The following is a 19,850-nucleotide window of genomic DNA, read 5'->3' as shown; positions in this document are numbered from 1 at the left end:
GACGAAATGTGGAGTCAAAGTTTGAGTCAACTGCTGTTCTTCATTCAAATTCGATCTCTCTGTTGTGATTTGAATTAAATTAATGGTTCCTATAGTTTATAGTAAGGATTATAAACATATTTCATGTACAAAGTTTTTGTTAAAACAATCTTAAATTGAAAATCCAATTTAAGTTCTTTATCGGGTTCAAATAACTGGGTCGGGTTTTTTTTTTTTTTTTTTAAATCCTTCGATTTAATCAACCTAATTAATCATTTGATACTCGGTTTCATTTATATAATTTAACTCAAACGTGTTTAGCTGATAAGATTTCAAATATTATCAATCTGATTTGATTCTGTAAGTGAAGAAGGAGAAGAACAGTCAATCGGGTTAATATAGTTTAAATTCGGTATTTAAAACGGATATGGTATACCAGAGGGATGGTTTGGATCGTTTTGGTGGAACGAGTGGGCAGGGGATCGATCCCAGCCTGCTGATTTTTTTTTAAAAAAACAGCAATAACAGAACATGGGCTTGATAAATTACTTCTTGGATCAATTAGGGTTGCTATTGGGCTTTGTGTTAGTTTTGAAGAAAATAAAAATCTAAAAACGAGTTATATAAAAATAATAATCGTATTTAGAAAATAAAGGATTGGTTAGCGGAATGGTAAGGAGCGTCTTGGGTTAGCAGTCACGGGTTCGAGTCTCGTATAGAGCTATTATTTTTGAAAAGGCTTCAAAAGGGGGTATACACTTTTAACTTCATCTCCAATATTGTTATTATTAGTAATCCTTATTATTATTATTATTATTATTATTATTATTATTATTATTATTATTATTATTATTATTATTATTATTATTATTATTATTATTATTATTATTATTATTATTATTATTAAAAGTTAACATTAAAATTAAAACTATTATTATTAGGAGGGTTATTATTTTTATCAATATCAATTTTAATATTATTATGAGTATTGACCTTTTATTTATTATTATAATTAGTACTAAAATTATTATGTATTATCATAACCATTATTATTATCATTATTATTATTTTCATTAATAAGATTTTATATAATTTTATTTATATTATCATAATATTATCAAAGTTATTATTTTCATCATCACTATTAATATTACTATTATTAATTTACTAAATAAATATCATATATATAAGAAAAATATATTTATTACATATAATATAATTATAGTGATGTTAATTATTTATCAAAAGTATGTAAAATATGTATAGATAATTAAGTTATTAATAAAACATATAAATTACTAATATAACAATTAATAAATAAATTATTTGGTTACGATTATAGATGTTAATAAATATATAAATGATATAGGTTCGTGAATCCGAGGCCAACCTTACACTTGTTAAATGATGTTATATGTATTTTTACTACAAAATACATTAGGTGAGTATATAGTTCCCTTTTAACTCTAAATATTTTGGGCTGAGAATACATGCAATGTTTTTTATAAATGATTTACGTTATGGACACAAGTGATCAAAAATATAAATTCTACGTTGAGTTGTACCATGGCATATCTCTTTATACTTGGTAGCTAATATTTACGTGAGGAGCGTAAACGCGAATCCTGTTGATAGATCTATCGGGCCTGACAACCCCAACCGGGCTGGACGACCAGCATTTAACGGTTGCACAGTACTTCGTTTCGTTACTACACTTGGTACGGTGTAGGGTTTATTTAAGAGTATGCTGCTGTGATTTAAATGTTAAGTATGGTTACCAAGTGCTCAACGACTTTTCCATACACTTGCGAGTGTATTATGTATATATATATATATGAAATCTTGTGGTCCATAGTTATAACGCTGCTAGCAACAAAACCTATATCTTATCAACTTTATGTTGACATTTTAAAGCATGTTATTCTCAGGTACGAATTAAGTCTTCCGCTGTGCATTTGCTCATGTTAAGGACATATCTTGGAATCGATCATTGCAATGGAACCAAATGTTGATGACTTCGTCCAGGAGGATTAGGACGGGTTGTTAAAGTTGGTATCAGAGCGTTGGTCTTAGCGAACCAGGTCTTGCATTAGTGTGTCTGACTAGTAGTTGTTAGGATACATTAATGAGTCTGGACTTTGACCGTGTCTACATGTCAAAAGTTTTGCTTATCCTTTCTAGTCGGAAATCATCTACTTATCATCCTTAGGGAATTGCCTGCTTACCATTCTTAAGTCTAGACATGCCTTACTGCCTTTATTGCATAGATAGTGTATAGACAAATTTATATCTTAGCGTATCTATTACGATAGACTTTGCTTAATATCTTCCGTAAATTTCTCCGTAATTTAAGGGATCCTGGTACTATATATATCTATGCATATTATGCATTGAGAATACCATCCAACTATTATTTGCTGTCACTAAGCTTTTCATACCAAAAATCTTTTATGTGATCGCGTACGATGGCCTCTACGAATCGACCAAGTTCTTCTGACTCCGAAGATAGCGTGACGGGAGCGCACCAACCGATCAACTATCGTGATTTCTTTAGAAAGTGGGGATGGGTTCGCGAAATACTTACCCTATGGAGAAATGAAGAAGGTACTCCATATCACGAGCCGAACTTACCACCTAACGTCGGAGTGCTCGACCCGCTCACCGGCGAACCTGTTCGCAACACCGTTTATACCCTTTTTGCAAGAATTTTTCGTCTTGAGGCTACCATTAACGGAACTAGAGAAGATATCCGACCTTTACCTCACACTGATAACCAACCAGGGTTAGTAGAAGAAGTTAAAGAACTCCGAGCTCGAGTGTTAACTTTAGAGAGCACGGTACACAATTTGCAAGCACCAGCAGTATCACCAACACCAGTAACATCACCAGCTTCAGCACTAACGGTACCAGTACCACCAATAACCCAAGTTTCAACAATCCATGCCTCACCATCTCATTCTGCACCTCGAGTATAATCATCGTTCTACGAATCGTTATACATCGATTATCTTCGCTCGACATGCCGATTATGTAATTTCTAAAGTTTTAGAGATTATGTAATCTAGTATTAATGGTAAATCAAATGAGTTTAATATCTTATTGAATCATTAAATCCATGATTACATCTGAAGAAAATATATATGCAAATATATATTTTCATAAAGATTGTAATTAAAATTCTTTTGTACAAACTGTTAATGGTGAAAATATTTTAACGGGTAGGTAATACCCGAGGAATATTTAGATTTCACATTAATCAGCTACACGGTACATTCTTCGACTCTGATTCAACAGTCAGTCACTATCCTACTTGTATCCATAGATATACGTATCCGTTCACCACAGAATCCATTTTCGTTCAATTTCATATTTGGATTTTGACCTATCAGAATCCAACAAGTGGCATAATGAAGAAAAACATTGGACAAAATAAAATTTGTTAGAAACAAACGAATTAACTAATTGAAATTTTGTTAAGAATCTACGCTAACTGTTCCAGCTAACTGTTCCTAGCTAACTGATTACATTTTATTTATCGCAATTTAATTATCGCAATTTTATTTATCGTCATTTAATTTCTGTTATTTATTTTACGCCCTTTAAATATCGGGACACGTATACAAGGTTTTGACATATCATATCGACGCATCTGTATATATTATTTGGAATAACCATAGACACTCTATATGCAGTAATGCGGGAGTTAGCTATACAGGGTTGAGGTTGATTCTCAAATAATATATATACTTTGAGTTGTGATCGACACTGAGACCGGTACACGGGTCACGATACGTATTATTTAATTCGAATATTAAATATTAAATTATATATGAATCATTGAACTATTGAACTATCGGACTATTGGACTGCTAACTTTGGACAATTAAAATGAATTAAAATATTGATCATAACATATGAAACTAAACAATTCTTCAAGTTTGCCACTTAATTTCATTCTAAACCTCATTTGTACCTCGACAATTACAATTCGCGTTCAAACCTTTTATGATTCTTGAAAATACCTCGATCGAGAAGTTGAACCAACTGCACCTCATCTATGGAAGAAAAGATTCTTGCATATAGTTATGCACCTGAAAAACTCTCGGAATCTGAGTCAACGCTTAACACGTAGCAGTGTTAATTCCTTTAGTGTTATTATTACCCAAAATAACTTTGCAATTCCTTTTCAAATTAGCCAAATTTTGTCACAGCTCCAGCAAGTTGATTTCGATTTTTCGTTCAAAACAACCTTGTTATAACCTCGGAATATATACGTGTTTATTTATTGTTACCAGAGAACCTTTTATAATCCACCATACTACCATCAGCGTTTAATCATCTAAAAACACAATGCTCCTGAAATCACCTCGGTTTGATAACCGATGACTCGGATCTGTTAACTTTGAAAATGCTGACGAAGCAGCATGTTGTAGATGGTCTTAATGGTTAAAAGTTGATGATAAAGAAGGAAGTGTTAGAAACACTCGATAGCAAATTTGGTAATGAAAAACGGATTGAGCTAACCGTGAAGGAAACAAAGAACAAATACAAGAACTGAATCTTCTTTCAAAGAATCCAAATGATTCAGTGCCTGCTGAAATCATTAGTAAGAACCCTACTCATTATTCTAAATCTTTCCAGATGATATTCATCACCATCATCCTATCTTAGATACTATAAGATATCTTCGTATCTTCCGTTATACATATTCTCCATATTTCTTGAGATATTTTCACAACTATTCTTATCTGGGATCATTTATCTCTCCGTAACATCTGCGTACAACATAAAAGAAACTGTGTTAGTTTCTAAGTTCTAAAGCCTTCAAGTTTAAAATATGAATGTTTTGAAGTAGTGTTGGGAACTGATGCATGAATTAGTATAATATAATGAAACTTGATCAACTTCATTATATTACAGTAAGTCATGTTGAGTTTCTAATGGAATGTGATGATTCACAGTACCGTCATCATGTGCCATGTTACACGGCTCTTACATTCTATTCAATTAATAGAAAGAATTGAGGATTGAAAACTTACAGATAGTTTAGATAGACGATTCCTAACATGACTGCATTATTACATTTTGAAAATTTGTTCTAAATCAAAATATGGTGAAAAAGATGAATGTACAGAGTGTCGAGCTTATTTTCTGGGTTTTCTTTGTTTTCAACTCAAATTGCAGTTTGTAACTTATATAGATTGATTAGGTACATGATTTAACAGTTAAATTGATTTTCAATTGATTTGTGAAGTAGACTTGTAATAAACTGAAGACATGAAGTACGTAAATTATTTTCATGTGAAGAAAAAGAAGAAAAAAATTGATAGTTACTTCTAACAGAATGGGATTCCCTATTTTTATTTTTAATAAATATTAATAGTAAATACCCTAATAATATTAATTAATAATAATTCTAATAAAATAACTAAATAATATCATAAAAATGATAATAAATAAAAATAAGAATTCGTTTAAATCATAAATAAATTTTAATCTTAATTATCTTGTACATTATTTTACATTTTCAATTCAAATAATTATTTTGTATTTTATTAATACAACTTAATATGCACTCTTATATTTATATATGTATATATATTTACATATTTATTTACACACAATTGTTCGTGAATCGTCGGAAATAGTCACAGGTTAAATGAATCTATATAAATAGTTCAAACATTTCGAGACTCAACATTACAGGCTTTGTTTATTGTGTTGGAACATATAAAGATTAAGTTTTAATTTTGTCGGAAATTTCCGGGTCGTCACAACAACAACAACAACAACAACAACAACAACAACAACAACAACAACAACAACAACAACAACAACAACAACAACAACAACAACAACAACAACAACAACAACAACTACAACAACAACTACAACTACAACAATCATCCCAACAACAATAACAACCGCAACAACAACAACAATCAGAAGCAGCTATGCCAAAGGTGTGAAAAGTATGACTCGGGGTTCTGCACTAAATTTTGCAACAAGTGTAAAAGAAATGGTCATAGCGCGGTGAAGTGTGAGGTCTACGGACCAGGGGTTAATAGAATGAAAGGAACAAATGGTGTCGGAACGAGTAATGGCGGAGCAAGTAGTGTCAGAGCAAGTTATGCCAATGTAGTTTGTTATAAATGTGGAAAACCGGGCCACATTATTAGAAATTGCCCGAACCAGGAGAACACGAATGGACAAGGCCGCGGAAGAGTTTTCAATATTAATGCGACAGAGGCACAGGAAGACCCGGAGCTTGTTACGGGTACGTTTCTTATTGACAATAAATCTGCTTACATTTTATTTGATTCAGGTGCGGATAGAAGCTATATGAGTAGAGATTTTTGTGCTAAATTAAGTTTTCCATTGACGCCTTTGGATAGTAAATTTTTACTCGAATTAGAAAATGGTAAATTAATTTCAGCAGATAATATATGTCGGAATCGAGAAATTAAACTGGTTAGCGAAACATTTAAGATTGATTTGATACCAGTAGAGTTAGGGAGTTTTGATGTGATAATCGGTATGGACTGGTTGAAAGAAGTGAAAGCAGAGATCGTTTGTTACAAAAATGCAATTTGCACTATACGAGAAAAAGGAAAACCCTTAATGGTGTACGGAGAAAAGGGCAACACGAAGCTACATCTTATTAGTAATTTGAAGGCACAAAAACTAATAAGAAAAGGTTGCTATGCTGTTCTAGCACACGTTGAGAAAGTACAAACTGAAGAAAAGAGCATCAATGATGTTCCCATTGCAAAAGAATTTCCCGATGTATTTTCGAAAGAATTACCGGGATTACCCCCACATCGATCCGTTGAATTTCAAATAGATCTTGTACCAGGAGCTGCACCAATGGCTCTTGCTCCTTACAGACTCACACCCAGCGAGATGAAAGAACTGCAAAGCCAATTACAAGAACTTTTAGAGCGTGGTTTCATTCGACCAAGCACATCACTGTGGGGAGCTCCTGTTTTGTTTGTCAAGAAGAAAGATGGTACATTCAGGTTGTGTATCGACTACCGAGAGTTGAACAAACTTACCATCAAGAACCGCTACCCACTACCGAGAATCAATGACTTATTTGATCAACTACAAGGCTCGTCTGTTTATTCAAAGATTGACTTACGTTCCGGGTATCATCAAATGCGGGTGAAAGAAGATGATATTCCAAAGACTGCTTTCAGAACACGTTACGGTCATTACGAGTTTATGGTCATGCCGTTTGGTTTGACTAATGCACCAGCTGTGTTCATGGACCTTATGAACTGAGTGTGTGGACCATATCTTGACAAGTTTGTCATTGTTTTCATCGATGACATACTTATTTACTCAAAGAATGATCAAGAGCACGAAGAACATTTGAGAAAAGTGCTAGAAGTATTGAGGAAAGAAAAACTGTACGCTAAGTTTTCAAAGTGTGCATTTTGGTTGGAAGAAGTTCAATTCCTCGGTCACATAGTGAACAAAGAAGGTATCCAGGTGGACCCGGCAAAGATCGAAACCGTTGAAAAGTGGGAAACCCCAAAAACTCCGAAGCATATACGTCAATTTTTAGGACTAGCTGGTTACTACAGAAGGTTCATCCAAGACTTTTCCAGAATAGCAAAACCCTTGACTGCATTAACGCATAAAGGGAAGAAATTTGAATGGAATGATGAACAAGAGAAAGCGTTTCAGTTATTGAAGAAAAAGCTAACTACGGCACCTATATTGTCATTGCCTGAAGGGAATGATGATTTTGTGATTTATTGTGACGCATCAAAGCAAGGTCTCGGTTGTGTATTAATGCAACGAACGAAGGTGATTGCTTATGCGTCTAGACAATTGAAGATTCACGAACAAAATTATACGACGCATGATTTGGAATTAGGCGTGGTTGTTTTTACATTAAAGACTTAGAGGCACTACTTATATGGGGTCAAAAGTATTATATATACCGACCACAAAAGTCTTCAACACATATTTAATCAGAAACAACTGAATATGAGGCAGCGTAGGTGGATTGAATTGTTGAATGATTACGACTTTGAGATTCGTTACCACCCGGAAAAGGCAAATGTGGTAGCCGATGCCTTGAGCAAGAAGGACAGAGAACCCATTCGAGTAAAATCTATGAATGTAATGATTCATAATAACCTTACTACTCAAATAAAGGAGGCGCAACAAGGAGTTTTAAAAGAGGGAAATTTAAAGGATGAAATACCCAAGGGATCGGAGAAGCATCTTAATATTCGGGAAGACGGAACCCGGTATAGGGCTGAAAGGATTTGGGTACCAAAATTTGGAGATATGAGAGAAATGGTACTTAGAGAAGCTCATAAAACCAGATACTCAATACATCCTGGAACGGGGAAGATGTACAAGGATCTCAAGAAACATTTTTGGTGGCCGGGTATGAAAGCCGATGTTCCTAAATACGTAGGAGAATGTTTGACGTGTTCTAAGGTCAAAGCTGAGCATCAGAAACCATCAGGTCTACTTCAACAACCCGAAATCCCGGAATGGAAATGGGAAAACATTACCATGGATTTCATCACTAAATTGCCAAGGACTGCAAGCGGTTTTGATACTATTTGGGTAGTAGTTGATCGTCTCACCAAATCAGCACATTCCTGCCAATAAGAGAAGATGACAAGATGGAGAAGTTAGCACGACTGTATTTGAAGGAAGTCGTCTCCAGACATGGAATACCAATCTCTATTATCTCTGATAGGGATGGCATATTTATTTCAAGATTCTGGCAGACATTACAGCAAGCATTAGGAACTCGTCTAGACATGAGCACTGCCTATCATCCACAAACTGATGGGCAGAGTGAAAGGACGATACAAACGCTTGAAGACATGCTACGAGCATGTGTTATTGATTTCGGAAACAGTTGGGATCGACATCTACCGTTAGCAGAATTTTCCTACAACAACAGCTACCATTCAAGCATTGAGATGGCGCCGTTTGAAGCACTTTATGGTAGAAATTGCAGGTCTTCGATTTGTTGGAGTGAAGTGGGGGATAGACAGATTACGGGTTCAGAGATTATACAAGAAACTACCGAGAAGATCATCCAAATTCAACAACGGTTGAAAACCGCCCAAAGTCGACAAAAGAGCTACGCTGACATTAAAAGAAAAGATATAGAATTTGAAATTGGAGAGATGGTCATGCTTAAAGTTGCACCTTGGAAAGGCGTTGTTCGATTTGGTAAACGAGGGAAATTAAATCCAAGGTATATTGGACCATTCAAGATTATTGATCGTGTCGGACCAGTAGCTTACCGACTTGAGTTACCTCAACAACTCGCGGCTGTACATAACACTTTTCACGTCTCAAATTTGAAGAAATGTTTTGCTAAAGAAGATCTCACTATTTCGTTAGATGAAATCCAAATCAACGAAAAACTCCAATTCATCGAAGAACCCGTCGAAATAATGGATCGTGAGGTTAAAAGACTTAAGCAAAACAAGATACCAATTGTTAAGGTTCGATGGAATGCTCGTAGAGGACCCGAGTTCACCTGGGAGCGTGAAGATCAGATGAAGAAGAAATACCCGCATCTATTTCCAGAAGATTCGTCAACACCTTCAACAGCTTAAAATTTCGGGACGAAATTTATTTAACGGGTAGGTACTGTAGTGACCCGAACTTTTCCATGTTTATATATATTAATTGAGATTGATATTTACATGATTAAATGTTTCCAACATGTTAAGCAATCAAACTTGTTAAGACTTGATTAATTGAAATATGTTTCATATAGACAATTGACCACCCAAGTTGACCGGTGATTCACGAACGTTAAAACTTGTAAAAACTATATGATGACATATATATGGATATATATATATAGTTAACATGATAATATGATAAGTAAACATATCATTAAGTATATTAACAATGAACTACATATGTAAAAACAAGACTACTAACTTAATGATTTTTAAACGAGACATATATATAACGATTATCGTTGTAAAGACATTTAATGTATATATATCATATTAAGAGATATTCATACATGATAATATCATGATAATATAATAATTTAAAATCTCATTTGATATTATAAACATTGGGTTAACAACATTTAACAAGATCATTAACCTAAAGGTTTCAAAACAACACTTACATGTAACGACTAACGATGACTTAACGACTCAGTTAAAATGTATATACATGTAGTGTTTTAATATGTATTTATACAATTTTGAAAGACTTCAATACACTTATCAAAATACTTCTACTTAACAAAAATGCTTACAATTACATCCTCGTTCAGTTTCATCAACAATTCTACTTGTATGCACCCGTATTCGTACTCGTACAATACACAGCTTTTAGATGTATGTACTATTGGTATATACACTCCAATGATCAGCTCTTAGCAGCCCATGTGAGTCACCTAACACATGTGGGAACCATCATTTGGCAACTAGCATGAAATATCTCATAAAATTACAAAAATATGAGTAATCATTCATGACTTATTTACATGAAAACAAAATTACATATCCTTTATATCTAATCCATACAACAACGACCAAAAAGACCTACAAACACTTTCATTCTTCAATTTTATTCATCTAATTGATCTCTCTCAAGTTCTATCTTCAAGTTCTAAGTGTTCTTCATAAATTCTACAAGTTCTAGTTACATAAAATCAAGAATACTTTCAAGTTTGCTAGCTCACTTCCAATCTTGTAAGGTGATCATCCAACCTCAAGAAATATTTGTTTCTTACAGTAGGTTATCATTCTAATATAAGGTAATAATCATATTCAAACTTTGGTTCAATTTCTATAACTATAACAATCTTATTTCAAGTGATGATCTTACTTGAACTTGTTTTCGTGTCATGATTCTGCTTCAAGAACTTCGAGCCATCCAAGGATCCGTTGAAGCTAGATCCATTTTTCTATTTTTCAGTAGGTTTATCCAAGGAACTTAAGGTAGTAATGATATTCATAACATCATTCGATTCATACATATAAAGCTATCTTATTCGAAGGTTTAAACTTGTAATCACTAGAACATAGTTTAGTTAATTCTAAACTTGTTCGCAAACAAAAGTTAATACTTCTAACTTGACTTTTAAAATCAACTAAACACATGTTATATATCTATATGATATGCTAACTTAATGATTTAAAACCTGGAAACACGAAAAACACCGTAAAACCGGATTTACGCCGTCGTAGTAACACCGCGGGCTGTTTTGGGTTAGTTAATTAAAAACTATGATTAACTTTAATTTAAAAGTTGTTATTCTGAGAAAATGATTTTTATTATGAACATGAAACTATATCCAAAAATTATGGTTAAACTCAAAGTGGAAGTATGTTTTCTAAAATGGTCATCTAGACGTCGTTCTTTCGACTGAAATGACTACCTTTACAAAAACGACTTGTAACTTATTTTTCCGACTATAAACCTATACTTTTTTTTGTTTAGATTCATAAAATAGAGTTCAATATGAAACCATAGCAATTTGATTCACTCAAAACGGATTTAAAATGAAGAAGTTATGGGTAAAACAAGATTGGATAATTTTTCTCATTTTAGCTACGTGAAAATTGGTAACAAATCTATTCCAACCATAACTTAATCAACTTGTATTGTATATTATGTAATCTTGAGATACCATAGACACGTATACAATGTTTCGACCTATCATGTCGACACATCTATATATATTTCGGAACAACCATAGACACTCTATATGTGAATGTTGGAGTTAGCTATACAGGGTTGAGGTTGATTCCAAAATATATATAGTTTGAGTTGTGATCAATAATGAGATACGTATACACTGGGTCGTGGATTGATTCAAGATAATATTTATCGATTTATTTCTGTACATCTAACTGTGGACAACTAGTTGTAGGTTACTAACGAGGACAGCTGACTTAATAAACTTAAAACATCAAAATGTATTAAAAGTATTGTAAATATATTTTGAACATACTTTGATATATATGTACATATTTGTTATAGGTTCGTGAATCGACCAGTGGCCAAGTCTTACTTCCCGACGAAGTAAAAATCTGTGAAAGTGAGTTATAGTCCCACTTTTAAAATCTAATATTTTTGGGATGAGAATACATGCAGGTTTTATAAATGATTTACAAAATAGACACAAGTACGTGAAACTACATTCTATGGTTGAATTATCGAAATCGAATATGCCCCTTTTTATTAAGTCTGGTAATCTAAGAATTAGGGAACAGACACCCTAATTGACGCGAATCCTAAAGATAGATCTATTGGGCCTAACAAACCCCATCCAAAGTACCGGATGCTTTAGTACTTCGAAATTTATATCATATCCGAAGGGTGTCCCGGAATGATGGGGATATTCTTATATATGCATCTTGTTAATGTCGGTTACCAGGTGTTCACCATATGAATGATTTTTATCTCTATGTATGGGATGTGTATTGAAATATGAAATCTTGTGGTCTATTATTATGATTTGATATATATAGGTTAAACCTATAACTCACCAACATTTTTGTTGACGTTTTAAGCATGTTTATTCTCAGGTGATTATTAAGAGCTTCCGCTGTCGCATACTTAAATAAGGACGAGATTTGGAGTCCATGCTTGTATGATATTGTGTAAAAACTGCATTCAAGAAACTTATTTTGTTGTAACATATTTGTATTGTAAACCATTATGTAATGGTGGTGTGTAAACAGGATATTTTAGATTATCATTATTTGATAATCTACGTAAAGCTTTTTAAACCTTTATTGATGAAATAAAGGTTATGGTTTGTTTTAAAATGAATGCAGTCTTTGAAAAACGTCTCATATAGAGGTCAAAACCTCGCAACGAAATCAATTAATATGGAACTTTTTTAATCAATAAGAACGGGACATTTCAAAAGAGCTACGCTGACATTAAAAGAAAAGATATAGAATTTGAAATTGGAGAGATGGTCATGCTTAAAGTTACACCTTGGAAAGGCGTTGTTCGATTTGGTAAACGAGGGAAATTAAATCCTAGGTATATTGGACCATTCAAGATTATTGATCGTGTCGGACCAGTAGCTTACCGACTTGAGTTACCTCAACAACTCGTGGCTGTACATAACACTTTCCACGTCTCGAATTTGAAGAAATGTTTTGCTAAAGAAGATCTCACTATTCCATTAGATGAAATCCAAATCAACGAAAAACTTTAATTCATCGAAGAACCCGTCAAAATAATGGATCGTGAGGTTAAAAGACTTAAGCAAAACAAGATACCAATTATTAAGGTTCGATGGAATGCTCGTAGAGGACCCGAGTTCACCTGGGAGCGTGAAGATCAGATGAAGAAGAAATACCCGCATTTATTTCCAGAAGATACGTCAACACCTCCAACTGCTTAAAATTTCGGGACGAAATTTATTTAACGGGTAGGTACTGTAGTGACCCGAACTTTTCCATGTTTATATATATATTAAATGAAATTGTTATTTACATGATTAAGTGTTTCCAACATGTTAAGCAATCAAACTTGTTAAGACTTGATTAATTGAAATAGGTTTCATATAGACAATTGACCACCCAAGTTGACCGGTGATTCACGAACGTTAAAACTTGTAAAAACTATACGATGACATATATATGGTTATATATATAGTTAACATGATTTTATTATAAGTATGTATCTCATTAGGTATTTTAACAATGAGTTATATACATAAAAATGAGACTATTAATTTAAGAAACTCGAAAACGATATATATAACGATTATCGTTATAACAACGTCTTACTAGGTACATATGAATCATATTAAGATATTGATACACTTGGTTAATTATGTTAAATGATAAGTAAATATATTATTAAGTGTATTAACAATGAAATACATATGTAAAAATAAGACTACTAACTTAATGATTTCGAAACGAGACATATATGTAACGATTATCGTTGTAACGACATTTAACTGTATATATATCATACTAAGATATATTATATATCATAATATCATGATAATATAACAATTTAACATCTCATTTGTTATAATAAACAATGGGTTAACAACATTCAACAAGATCGTTAACCTAAAGGTTTCAAAACAACATTTACATGTAACGACTAACGATGACTTAACGACTCAGTTAAAATGTATATGTGACGACCCGAAAATTTTTGACTAAATTTAAATTTTATCTTTATATTATTCTGACACGATAAGCAATGTTTGTTAAGTTAAATCTCAAGGATTTTAAACTATGTTTATACATTCATTTAAACCTCGACTAAATTCCAATAATTCACGAACCATTAAATGAACATATATGAATATGTATGTATATGTGTATATGTTATAAATTGAAAAAAATGTCAACAAAGTATTTAAACTTATAATGCTTTATATGAACGTATTTGTTTCAATATGATTATCGACGAAAAAAAATATATATTAAATGATTGAATTATCAGAAACATTGAATTATGATTACAAGTCTCTGTTGAGAGGACCACTATGATTTGAAAAAATCTATTCCTCTTAACGATATTCGAAATAATTTGTAAAGCTATTTATAAATAAAAATAAAAAGTATCATTTACAAAAGTTAGACAAAAGCTAGTGGAGAATTGGTTTCTATAATATTCTATTAATCTATTTTTAAACATACAAAAACGTTTTCCGTTTAAAAAGAACTTTATTATTAAAACGTATATAACTTTTATAAATATCTAGAATCACTTTTGACAACTCATTACTTAACCAGTATAATAAATATAACGATATTTATATTTTATTTCATTAAATATATATAACGATTTAAATTAATATTATATATATTTATACGCGTATTATACATACATAGTTTTTATACTTTTACTATACTTTAACTTTACCTTTACTTTACTTTTACTTTACTTTAACTTTAATAATTCACTTTAATAATTCATACTTTAATAATTCACTTTAATAATTCATACTTTAATAATTTACTTTAATAATTTACTTTAATAATTCATACTTTAATAATTCACTTTAATAATTCATACTTTAATAATTCACTTTAATAATTCATACTTTAATAATTCACTTTAATAATTCATACTTTAATAATTCACTTTAATAATTCATACTTTAATAATTCACTTTAATAATTCATACTTTAATAATTCACTTTAATAATTCATACTTTGATAATTCACTTTAATAATTCATACTTTAATTATTCACTTTAATAATTCATACTTTGATAATTCACTTTAATAATTCATACTTTAATAATTCACTTTAATAATTCATACTTTAATAACTCACTTTAATAATTCAAAAATATATTATAAATAGAATTCAATAGGTTTCATTATTTCATAGAAACTTGAAAATATATTTCTCTAAACTCTCTCAATCGATTTACATATATATATATATATATATATATATATATATATATATATATATATATATATATATATATTTGCTCTGTATTATTTCAAGATATTATTAGTATACATAAAATATTACGACGGAGTGATGTCCGAGTGATTTCAAAATAGTTTTTTGAATGAGTCGAAGCTAAGGAAATTATGGGTTATAGCTATGGAGGTAATGGGTATGGTTCATGGGTATGCTCGTGAGGTCAATCTAGTATTTATCATCTCTGTTGCGTCTACTTACTTTCCTGCAATATTGAATCTCAATATTGATACGTGAGCACTCATAACTTAACTTTTAAATATCAATAGTGTATCCCTGACTAGTGCTCGAGTATATAGGATTATGCATGCTTGTACATTCGATATTGTCCTTAGATAGGTTTGTTGAATCCTGAATTAGATACATATGCTACTGAGATAGGGTATATGATATGCATGTCATTGGAAAGCTAGCGAAAAATTAAGAACTTTTCATTTAGATATCGAATGGTTTCGATGAACGGATTAGAAGTTATAGTAAACTGAATTTTAGTATTATTGTTAAAATGATTATTATTACTATCGTCGTTATTATTTTAATAGAAATATCATTGTTATTATAAAATATCATTATTACTATTATGTTAGTATTATCATTTTATCATAATACCATTTTTAGTAAATATAAATATTGTTATTTTTTTATAGAATAATAATAAGTATTATTAAAAATAATACAACTTTTACTTATTATTATTATGATCAATATTATTTTATCAAATAAATAGGGGATACAAAGATATTTTTCACCACACGTAATATAACTACATTAATAATACTTACCACTATAGTTTTACGATATTAAGTGAACTTTATAAATTTTACTACTTAAGATATATAAAAGTATATTTTATCATATATAAACGTTAATATAAATTTTTATTAATAAATGACTTTTATTATTATAAAATCTAATAAATATATTTAAATATATAAAACGACTATAGTTAAGTTATATAATAAACACGTATAAATTTTAGAAGTCATTTTGGGTCAAGTTGACTTTTGTTGACTTTTGCATATTAGTCTCGAGCATTAGGATTGTGGTACACTATGACTTGACCAAAAATTGTTAGACAAATATTGACCAACATATAAATATATATAATTAATATAGGTTCGTGAATCCGAGGCCAACCTTGCACTTGTTAAATGACGTTATATGTATTTTTACTACAAAATACAGTATGGTGAGTTTCATTTGCTCCCTTTTATATATATTTTTGGGACTGAGAATACATGCGCTGTTTTTATAAATGTTTTACGAAATAGGCACAAGTACTAAAACTAATTCTACGTGGGTTTAAACCAGAAATATACCCTTAGCTTGGTAACATTAAACTACTTGTCTATGTACGGTAGGCGCGAATCCTAAAGATAGATCTATTGGGCCTGACAAACCCCATCCTGACTATGGGATGCTTTATTACTTCGAGGTTATTTTAAACACACCTGATCTGGTGTACTTCAGAGAGTAAAACATGAACGTTAAGGCTTGTTACCGGGTGCCTACAACTTATAGAATACTTTTATACACTTGCGAGTGTACATATATTTATAAACGAAAATCTTGTGGTCTATTAATATATTGAAATGATTGTTATGATAAACCTATGAACTCACCAACCTTTTGGTTGACACTTTAAAGCATGTTTATTCTCAGGTATTAAAGAAATCTTCCGCTGTGCATTAGCTCATTTTAAGGATATTACTTGGAGTCATTCATGGCATAGTTTGAAAGACGTTGCATTCGAGTCATTGAGTTCATCAAGATTATTATTATGTCAATTATAGTTGGATGTATTATGAAATGGTGTGCATGCCGTCAACTTTTGTTGTAAAGAAAGTTTCTCTTTTAAAAACGAATGCAATGTTTGTAAAATGTATCATATAGAGGTCAAATACCTCGCGATGTAATCAACTATTGTGAATCGTTTATAATGTATATGAACGGGTCCTTTCAGTTGGTATCAGAGCGGTGGTCTTAGCGAACCAGGTCTGCATTAGTGTGTCTAACTGATAGTCGTTAGGATGCATTAGTGAGCCTGGACTTCAACCGTGTCTGCATGTCAAAAGTTTTGCTTATCATTTTTGTCGAAAATTGCCTGCCTATCATTCTTAGTCTAGACACGTCTTACTGCATTGATTGCATGAATAGTGTATAGACAAAATTCATATCTTAGCGTATCTGCTAATCCATATCTTTGCGTATCTGTTACTCTAAACTTTGCCTGACATATCCCGTAAATTCCTCCGTAATCTACGAAATATTTTGCGCTATATATATAGATATTCTATGTAATTAGAATACCACCCGATAGCCGAAAAATCATTTCTTATCAAAAAATACTTTATTCAATCTAACGAAATGGAATTCGTCATTAGTTCAAGTCCCTCGAATTCCGATATGAAATTCCACTCAAGCTCCGAAAGCAGTGTGACCGGAATGGATCAACCAATTAGCCATCATCTATTCTGGATGAATTGGGGATAGGTTCGTAGCCTCCTTAATAATTGGAGACAAGAAGAAGGTGATCCCTTCCATCCACCACATTGCCCTCTTGGCGATGAACCTGAAGCACTTACCGGCGAACCGGTCCGAAACACCATTTTCTCTCTCATTTCCAGAGTATCTCGTTACGATTATATACTACATCAAATTCTAGATTTTATTTATCCACTCGTCCGAACTGACAATCACCCCGGTGTAATAGAAGAAGTCAACGCGCTTCGCGCTCGAGTAGTGGCTTTAGAGAATATGGTGCAAGGGTTACAAACACCAACAAATAACAAAGTATTAATTCATAATTTCAATTTTATTGAATAAATACTCCGTAAAAGTTATGTAATTTCTAAAGTCTTTAGGGATTATTCAGTTCTAGTTTCAATCGTAAATCAAATGAGTTTAATTTAATATTAACTCATTAAATCTATGTTACATCTGAAGAAAATATGCACATATATATTTTCATAAAGACTGTAATAAAATTCTGTTGTACAAACTATTAATTGTGAAATTTTTTTTTAACGGGTAGGTAATACCCGAGAGATATATAAATTCACAATTAATATGTTACATTTTTCGAATCTGATTAAGCAAATCATCAACTATACTCCCAAAATATCACAACAATACACATTCTTGTATAGTAATCAAAACAACCATTCTCACCCAAATTTGATTACGCATTCTGATTTTGACAACTCAAAATCCAAGTCATGATTTAACAGAAGACATCACTCTTAGATTCCTACATCTTTCAAAGCTATACTTTGACTTCAAAACTATGTTAGAACATCATATGTATATTAACGATTACAAACTGTGTTCAAACTCTCCGAAGTTTTCGAAGACACTTCAAACAATGAACAATTGAGATGATGATCCAATCACATATTACCCACATTTATGTACCTAAAAAGCTCTCGAAGCCAAAGTCATAGTTCGACGCGTATCCGTGTCAGACCCTTTGGCATTTATTAGGTAAAATGAATTTTCAATTCCTTTTCAAAGTAGACAGTTTTGTCACAGCTCCAGCAAGTCAACTTCGACTTTTCAGTCGGACTAGTCTTATTATAACCTCGATAGATACGTTGCCCTTTCGTCATCGTTACTGGGGACCTTTCATATCTCGCCACCTTAGCAATAAACTTACCAACAACTTCAATTATCTTTGACTTTTCGAAAAATCATTATATTTATTGAAATCACATCATTTACTCATTCGCATCTTGTAACGAGAATTGTCATACGAATCATCGGAAAACAGTAACCAGTATTTTGAAATCTCGGAGCATGTCTACGCCAACAATTATATGTGTACGTAAAACGTCTATCTCCTGGACTTACATACTTTGAATGTGAAGTTCTGAAAAATATTTTGAACTGCAAACTAGTTCTTGAAATGCTGACGAAGCATCAAAAACTGTAAACGATCTTAACAGTAAAAAGTTTGATGACAAAGAATAGTAAGGTGGTAAAGCTGAGAAAAAGAGAAGGTTTGGAACTGGAAAATGGATTGAACAGACTATGAAGGAGGCTGTGGACAAATCACAAAGACTAAATCTGCCTTCAAAGAATCCAAATGATTCAGTGCCTGCTAAAGTCATTAACGAATACCTTACTCTTTATTCTAAACCTTTACAGACAAATCTTCATCATCATCCATCAATATTAGAAATTCTAAGATATTATCATATCTTTCATTATAAATATCCGCGATATTTCTAAAAATATTTTCACAACTAATCTTATCTGAAGTCATTTATCTCTTTGCGCTAGTAGTGTTACATCATATAAGAAACTATTAGTTTCTATATTCTATAAACTTTCGAGTTTTAATTATGAATGTTTTGAAGTAGTGTTGGGAACTGAAGCATGAGTTAGTATAATATAAAGACACTTGATCAACGTGATTATATTA

Source organism: Rutidosis leptorrhynchoides, chromosome 5 (assembly GCF_046630445.1).
Source record: "Rutidosis leptorrhynchoides isolate AG116_Rl617_1_P2 chromosome 5, CSIRO_AGI_Rlap_v1, whole genome shotgun sequence".
Lineage (NCBI taxonomy): Eukaryota > Viridiplantae > Streptophyta > Magnoliopsida > Asterales > Asteraceae > Rutidosis > Rutidosis leptorrhynchoides.
This window is presented reverse-complemented; position numbering follows the sequence as displayed.